A 7856-nucleotide genomic window follows, 5' to 3' on the forward strand; every position below is an offset into this window, starting at 1 on the left:
AATGTACTGGACCTGTGGAACTAATCTGATTTACATTTAACCACTGAAATAAACAACTTAATAATACAAAATGTCAGAAAAAAAGTTAAATTATTTATCAGCAAATGGACATGGACGTGCTATTATCAAAGCCGAAGCTAACTAACTCCATTAGTTCAGATCTGGTTTCAAGACAAGTCACTGTCAAAACAACAGAAACACCCTAAATGCCAAGGAGAGCTTGGTCCATCTCATCATGAGTCAGCACGCACGCACCCACACACACACACACACACACACACACGCACGCACCCACACACACACACACACACACACACACACACACAACTATAATGATGTTCTGTAGTTCTGTACCTACCTTAAAACATGCGGTTAAATATGTGTAAAGAAAAAAAAAAAAAAAAATTATATCCTGAGCTTTATTATATAGCTCTGAAATTTTAGGATCCCTTAAGATATAATCTGTTTTAAAAATACATTATTTGATTAAATATTGAATTCGGCCATTACTACTATAGCCCATTTCTTAAAATTCTAGGGGATACATATTTAACCCCTTTTATTGGGTAGCCACAAAACCATTGTGTTCATTAGAGTCTCATCTTTCCATAGACTGATCATCTTAGTTTGTAGGCCAAACTGTTTGGACGTTCCAGACATTTTTGTGAGAAGACCGATTTTTGGGATGTCTCAGGGTCCGACAAACCACTCTAGCTCGGCCACCTTCCACCGCAGATGGGTAAGGCCGCCATAGGCGATGCAGGGGATTGAGACGCATTTAATGCAGATATCTCTAGTTTAAACTGACAGATTTTGATTTTGATAACTTTTTTATGCTGCTTAGATTGACTCTGGGGTTCATTACAGTTTTTTTCGATGGCTAAACGACAGTGGGCACAACTGGAGTCACATGTGCAAAACTCTAACTACAGTCTGCACTACCAACAGTCACCTGAGCTAAACAGTTCACATCACCTGCAAAACTCATTCCAAGCAACACAACTCTTAACACATGGCTCAAAACACGCTCAGTGCAGCCAAACACTATGCACAACCCTCACTGAGATAACACACACTGCCACTCAGAACACACTGAGAGTAAAAACACTAGCATCAAACACCAATACAGAAAATACAAACTATTCATCATTACAGTTTGAACAATTTCAGTGACTTCATACAAAGTAATATTTTCTTCAAAGAAAAGAGTGACATTATTTCACATGATTTATTAAAATTTTTAGAACATAACAATTCTTTAAGGTAAATGAAAATTAGCAGTTTGCTTCAATAGTCTGTAGTAATTTACGGAATTACAGTAATGAGAAAAAAAAGGTAGAAACTAAAAGTACATACTGTAATTCGAACAAATAATTGAGGGGCTAATCCTGCCTCTCTCTAGCATCAGGCCACAGGTTTTCTTCAACATCACATCTAATGTTTTCTCTTGCCATGCACCTGGGGAAGAACCTTCTGGAGTGCCTTATCCATCCCTGGCAGTCCTCTGGACTCGTGTCCTCACATCCGGCACGCATGGCTTCCAAAAGAGACATTTGGTCATGTGGGTGGTGACCAAACACTTTCCACCTCCAGGCAGAGAAAAACTCCTCTATTGGATTGAGGAAGGGTGAATATGCAGGCAGGTACAAAACCATAAATCTGTGATGCGCTGCAAACCAATCTGTGACAGCTGCAGAGTGGTGAAAAGCAACGTTATCGCAAACTATGACAAAAACTTGGGGGTTTCTTACTGGCTCCCCCTGTTCTGCTGGCACTAGCTGAGCATAGAGCTGTTCTAGGAAAGCTATAAGCCTTTCTGTGTTGTATGGGCCAATGAGTGGTGTGTTGAGAAGCAAACCATCATTGGCCATTGCAGCACACATGGTGATATTTCCCCCCCTTTGGCCTGGAACCTCCACAGTGGCCCTTTGACCTATAACATTCCTTCCTCTGTGCCGTGTTTTGGCAAGGTTAAATCCAGCTTCATCGATAAATACAAATGAATGTGGTCTTTCCAGTGCTTCCACATCCATTACTCTCTGAAAAACAGTAAGTGCACAGTTTTACTGTAGAAATGCTAGTGTTTTTTTTTACTGTAAATATTTTGTATAGCTGTGTACGTAACCTCAGACGTCTTACCTGGACATATTGGTATCTTTGCTCTTTTACCCGTTCACTGTTTCTCTCGACCGGTACAGTGTATAACTGTTTCATTGTAACTTGTTGTTTCTTTAGGACTCGAGCAATAGTTGTTGTGCTGACAGAATTAACATTTTCAAATATATCATTATCAGCCAGCACTCTATCTTGAATCTCCCGCAGTTTTATTGCATTGTTGACAACAACCATGTCAACAATAGCATTTTCCTGCGGATCTGAAAATATTTTTCCTCTTCCCCCTGTTGGGGGCAGCCTTTGGGTCCTGTTGTAAAAATATATTTTACAGTCAAACTTACTGTAATATATATCTGTGTAAATATTCTATAATTGCAATACAAAATAGTTTCCTGTAATGTTTTCATTTACTGTAAGGATGTAACTCTCACCTGTTTGCATGATGGAAAATTCGCATTACAGATGCCACTGTGGATCTTTGCAGATTGGGTTGCACCCTCAACCCTGCCTCTCTCAATGAGAGACCATGGTTCACGACATGGTCTATAAGTGTAGCCCTTATTTCATCTGAAATAACAGCTCTTTGTCTTCTTTGTCTTCCTCCACGCATCCACCCTCTCCCTGCCACCCTTCTCCCTCCACGAACCCATCTTCCTTGTTTCATTTCCAAAATTAGTCTTTCTGAGCTCTACCTATATATACTGTAATATGTGTGTGTGTTCACTAACAAGTCTAAAACAAGACACCTGCTTAGCCTTTCAGCTGAAATTGCAATCAGCAGTGTTTGAAAGGCACAAGGCTGAAATCTATTCCGTTTTGAATGTGTGGTTCACAGTTTTGACAGCAGTGTGTTAGCATTTGAACAAAGTGCTGGAAATCCACAGTGTTGTGCAGGTTGTGGTTAAAGTCATGGGATAAGTGTGTAGAGTTTTGAAAACTGTGTTCAAGCAATGAAAAACGAACTAGAGTTTGGTCCACATGAACTGCTGCTGTGCAGACTGTAGTTAGAGTTTTGCACATGTGACTCCAGTTGTGTCCACTGTCGTTTAGCAATCGAAAAAAACTGTAATAGACACAATTTTGGGGGGGATGCATTATGTATGATTCTCAATGATTCTCTACGCTGTGCTTGCATGTATTGTCACAAACTCAAATTAGGCAAATATTACAATTTTAGCAACAAGGAGATGAAGGAGCGATTTCTGCGTAGTGCATCTTTAAACCATCAATAAGTGCTAAGATCAACAACACAGATGTTCTCAATTGCTTCCAAAATGTCCCACTAACTTGCCTCTTTAATTAAACATTTTTTATAAAGGGGTTTTATAAATGGTGGATCAGAATTAATATTGCAGATAGATTGTTGCTTCCATCAATGTAATTGTCTGCATCATTTCCAATCCCCCATATATTCTTTGGCTAAATACATACATACATATATGTGCATACATAAACATTCCTACAAATACACATATATATATATATATATATAGTGGGGCAAAAAAGTATTTAGTCAGCCACCAATTGTGCAAGTTCTCCCACTTAAAAAGATGAGAGAGGCCTGTAATTTTCATCATAGGTTCACTTCATCTATGACAGACAAAATGAGATAAAAAAAATCCAGAAAATCACATTGTAGGATTTTTAATGAATTTATTTGCAGATTATGGTGGAAAATAAGTATTTGGTCACCTACAAATAAGCAAGATTTCTGGCTCTCATAGACCTGTAACTTCTTCTTTAAGAGGCTCCTCTGTCCTCCACTCGTTACCTGTATTAATGGCACCTGTTTGAACTTGTTATCAGTATAAAAGACACCTGTCCACAACCTCAAACAGTCACACTCCAAACTCCACTAAGGCCAAGACCAAAGAGCTGTCAAAGGACACCAGAAACAAAATTGTAGACCTGCACCAGGCTGGGAAGACTGAATCTACAATAGGTAAGCAGCTTGGTTTGAAGAAATCAACTGTGGGAGCAATTATTAGGAAATGGAAGACATACAAGACCACTGATAATCTCCCTCGATCTGGGGCTCCACGCAAGATCTCACCCCGTGGGGTCAAAATTATCACAAGAACAGTGAGCAAAATTCCCAGAACCACACGGGGGACCTGGTGAATGACCTGCAGAGAGCTGGGACCAAAGTAACAAAGCCTACCATCAGTAACACACTACGCCGCCAGGGACTCAAATCCTGCAGTGCCAGACGTGTTTTCCTGCTTAAGCCAGTACATGTCCAGGCCCGTCTGAAGTTTTCTATAGAGCATTTGGATGATCCAGAAGAAGATTGGGAGAATGTCATATGGTCAGATGAAACCAAAATACAACTTTTTGGTAAAAACTCAACTCGTTGTGTTTGGAGGACAAAGAATGCTGAGTTGCATCCAAAGAACACCATACCTGCTGTGAAGCATGGGGGTGTAAACATCATGCTTTGGGGCTGTTTTTCCGCAAAGGGACCAGGATGACTGATCCGTGTAAAGGAAAGATTGAATGGGGCCATGTATCGTGAGATTTTGAGTGAAAACCTCCATCCATCAGCAAGGGCATTGAAGATGAAACGTGGCTGGGTCTTTCAGCATGACAATGATCCCAAACACACCGCCCGGGCAACGAAGGAGTGGCTTCGTAAGAAGCATTTCAAGGTCCTGGAGTGGCCTAGCCAGTCTCCAGATCTCAACCCCATAGAAAATCTTTGGAAAAAATCTTTGGATCTTTGGAGTTGAAAATCCGTGTTGCCCAGCAACAGCCCCAAAACATCACTGCTCTAGAGGAGATCTGCATGGAGGAATGGTCCAAAATACCAGCAACAGTGTGTGAAAACCTTGTGAAGACTTACAGAAAACATTTGACCTCCAACAAAGGGTATATAACAAAGTATTGAGATAAACTTTTGTTATTGACCAAATACTTATTTTCCACCATAATTTGCAAATAAATTCATTAAAAATCCTACAATGTGATTTTCTGGAAAAGAATTTCTCATTTTGTCTGTCATAGTTGAAGTGTACCTATGATGAAAATTACAGGCCTCTCTCATATTTTTAAGTGGTAGAACTTGCACAATTGGTGGCTGACTTAATACTTTTTTGCCCCACTGTATATATTCTGCTAATTGTACATTATTAACGCTGGGGTTCATTAATAGACACATTCTTTGGGGGGGAATGCATTATGTAACTTAATATGTGAACAAATCCACTTTGAAATATGAGTCATAGATCTGTCATTCTCATTGAAAGCAATTCTAAGAAGCGGTAGATCTGTTATATGTGCGCTATTTTTATGCTTCCTGTGCTTAAGTTTTGTTTTTAACTTTCGGTTTTGAACAGCAACTTCAAACAGCTGAAAAGGGTGGCTAATATGGAACCTCAAATCTAAAATATATTTAGATTTGTTGAACACTTTTTTGCCTACTCCATGGTTCCATATGTGTTACTTAACAGTTTTTGATGTTTCACTATTATTCTACAATGTAGAAAATAGTAAAAATAAAGAAAAACCCTTGAATTAGTAGGTGTGTCCAAAGCTTTGACTGGTACTGTGTGTTATTTTACTCAAGCTATGACGTTGAAACAAGGACATTGATTCAAACGTACCATTTTAAAACAATTTGTTTAGTTTTGATTAGAATATTTCTCTCTTTTTTGGCCTCATCAGTAATTTACTTAATCTTGCCTACTTATATTTCTTCTTTATTTAACTAGGCAAGTCAGTTAAGAACAAATCCATATGTTCAATGACAGCCTAGGAACAGTGGGACATAACTGCCTTGTTCAGGGGCAGAACAACAGGTTTGTGCCTTGTCAGCTCGGGGATTCAAACTTGCAACCTTTCAGTTACTAGCCCAATGTTCTAACCACTAGGCTACCCTGTCATAGCATTGACAATGTTTGGCATGTCGATGCTCAGCCATAATGCAGTTTACAGTAGGCCTAGCCCCTATATCAGTGTGAATGAGATTGAGGCCATGCAATTACTTAGAACAATGTGAAAACTGGTTCTAGTTAGCCTATTTGGCAAAGATAGGAGAGGTCTATAGTTTATTATTTTGTTTATGAAAGCAATTTAACAAACTATAACGGACTAACATTAGAATTGGAGTTGATTCCATGGCAATACATCAAAAAACTGTAAATACACAACCTCAAGCAACCACATATTTCACCATGGAGCATGTTCTGATTGGCCAGTGAGGGGCCAAGCCTCGACAAACCCACAACTTGTTAATTCATCAAAACCTAGCCCTTTCGTGCCAACTCCAGCAAGTGAGCCAATATTTGTGATAGGGAAAATAGCAAAAATATTTTTGACACAACCCTGAACCTGTAGCAATATTACATGCTCTTAGATTTACCATTGTGTTTGGTTTATTAAAATAATAAAGACTATTACAATGTGTTATCTGTCCATTCTCTCGGCATTGTGACCAGATTTCCTGGTCCTTCCATGGGCAGGTAGCCTAGTGGTTAGAGTGTTGGAGTTGTAACCAAAAGTTTGCAAGATCAAATCTCTGAGCTGACAAGGTAAAAAAAATATCTTCTTCTGCCCCTGAACAATTAGTTTTTAACTGACTTGCCTCGTTAAATAAATAAAATTAAGGAGAGTTATTGTTTCAAAATAATGTCATGCTTAGTCAATCATTTAACTTTTGCTACAGTATATTGATGAGTTAAATTGTTTGACCAACCAGATCTGCACACTTGTAAGATGCAATGCAGTGTAGGCCGTCATTGTAAATAATATTTTGTTCTTAATAACTGACTTGCCTAGTTAAATAAAGGTCCAAAGAATAATACAAAAAATTCAATGCATGCCTGACTACCTCCGGATGGGGTCAGAAAGATCTGAATACAATTAGTTCACAATATGTATTTTGATTGTCTACACCTGTCAAAAAATGTGGACACAATCAGAATGTTGACAAGATCACGACAAAGGACGCATGTTAGCACAAGACTTTGTCATCTGGGTTCAGGAAGAGAGTGAGGATGTTGGGCTATGGATAATGTGGGGTGATTATTGGTATTTTTGTCTTTCATATTCACTGATTGAGACTGAAATGTCCTTCAAACACTCAGAGACCTCTAGCTGTGTCTTCACCAAGGCTTACATGAATAGCTGTGTCTTCCCCAAGGCTTACATGAAAGGTTCTGCGTCAGTGTGTGTGTGTGTGCACTCGTGTGTGTGTGTCTGTGTGGGTGTGATCCCACTACAACTGTTGTTTGCTAAAATACATACTGCATATCTCCCATGATGACATGTCTGTAAAACAAAAGCTCAATGACGGAGACACACTTCCTCCTGGTAAGGGTCAGTGTCCTTGGTCTGCACCCCTAATGTCAAAACCTTGCTCATAATATATTAACCCCTAATTATAAATGATCTTGTTTCTATAAACAAGTTTCCACATCGGTAAAAGCAGGGATGTGTCTATTACACTGACTGATTTGTATACAGTACATCTTATTTGCTTAGTGCCACATGGGGCAGGAGAAAATGTTTGCTAATCCTGATCGCATTTGGTAAAAACAATGATGAAGTGCTGAAAGATATATAGTACTCTGACTGACTTGCCATATGGACAGGAATGAGATATTTGGACATTTTGGTGCTCAAATAGTGAACAGAAATAGTTACCATCCCACTCAACCTTAAACTTAAATGTCTCTGTTTAGTGTTTAAAACCAATAAACAAATAAATCCCCATAATGACTGGTGATATGCACACAAAGGAA

At 39.0% G+C, this 7856-nt stretch overlaps 1 long non-coding RNA gene across 1 annotated transcript; it reads right to left on the reverse strand.

Annotated features, from left to right (window-relative positions):
* Positions 1–1209: 1209 nt before the first annotated feature.
* On the reverse strand, positions 1210–2376 carry LOC149985089 (uncharacterized). Its single transcript, XR_016486366.1, has 2 exons — positions 2140–2376; positions 1210–2039 (listed from the first exon to the last, which is right to left on the reverse strand). It is a non-coding gene; the product is annotated as an uncharacterized LOC149985089 (long non-coding RNA).
* Between the last annotated feature and the right edge of the window lie 5480 nt (positions 2377–7856).

This window comes from Oncorhynchus mykiss, chromosome 2, assembly GCF_057628025.1.
Source record: "Oncorhynchus mykiss isolate SJ-2025 chromosome 2, ASM5762802v1, whole genome shotgun sequence".
Lineage (NCBI taxonomy): Eukaryota > Metazoa > Chordata > Actinopteri > Salmoniformes > Salmonidae > Oncorhynchus > Oncorhynchus mykiss.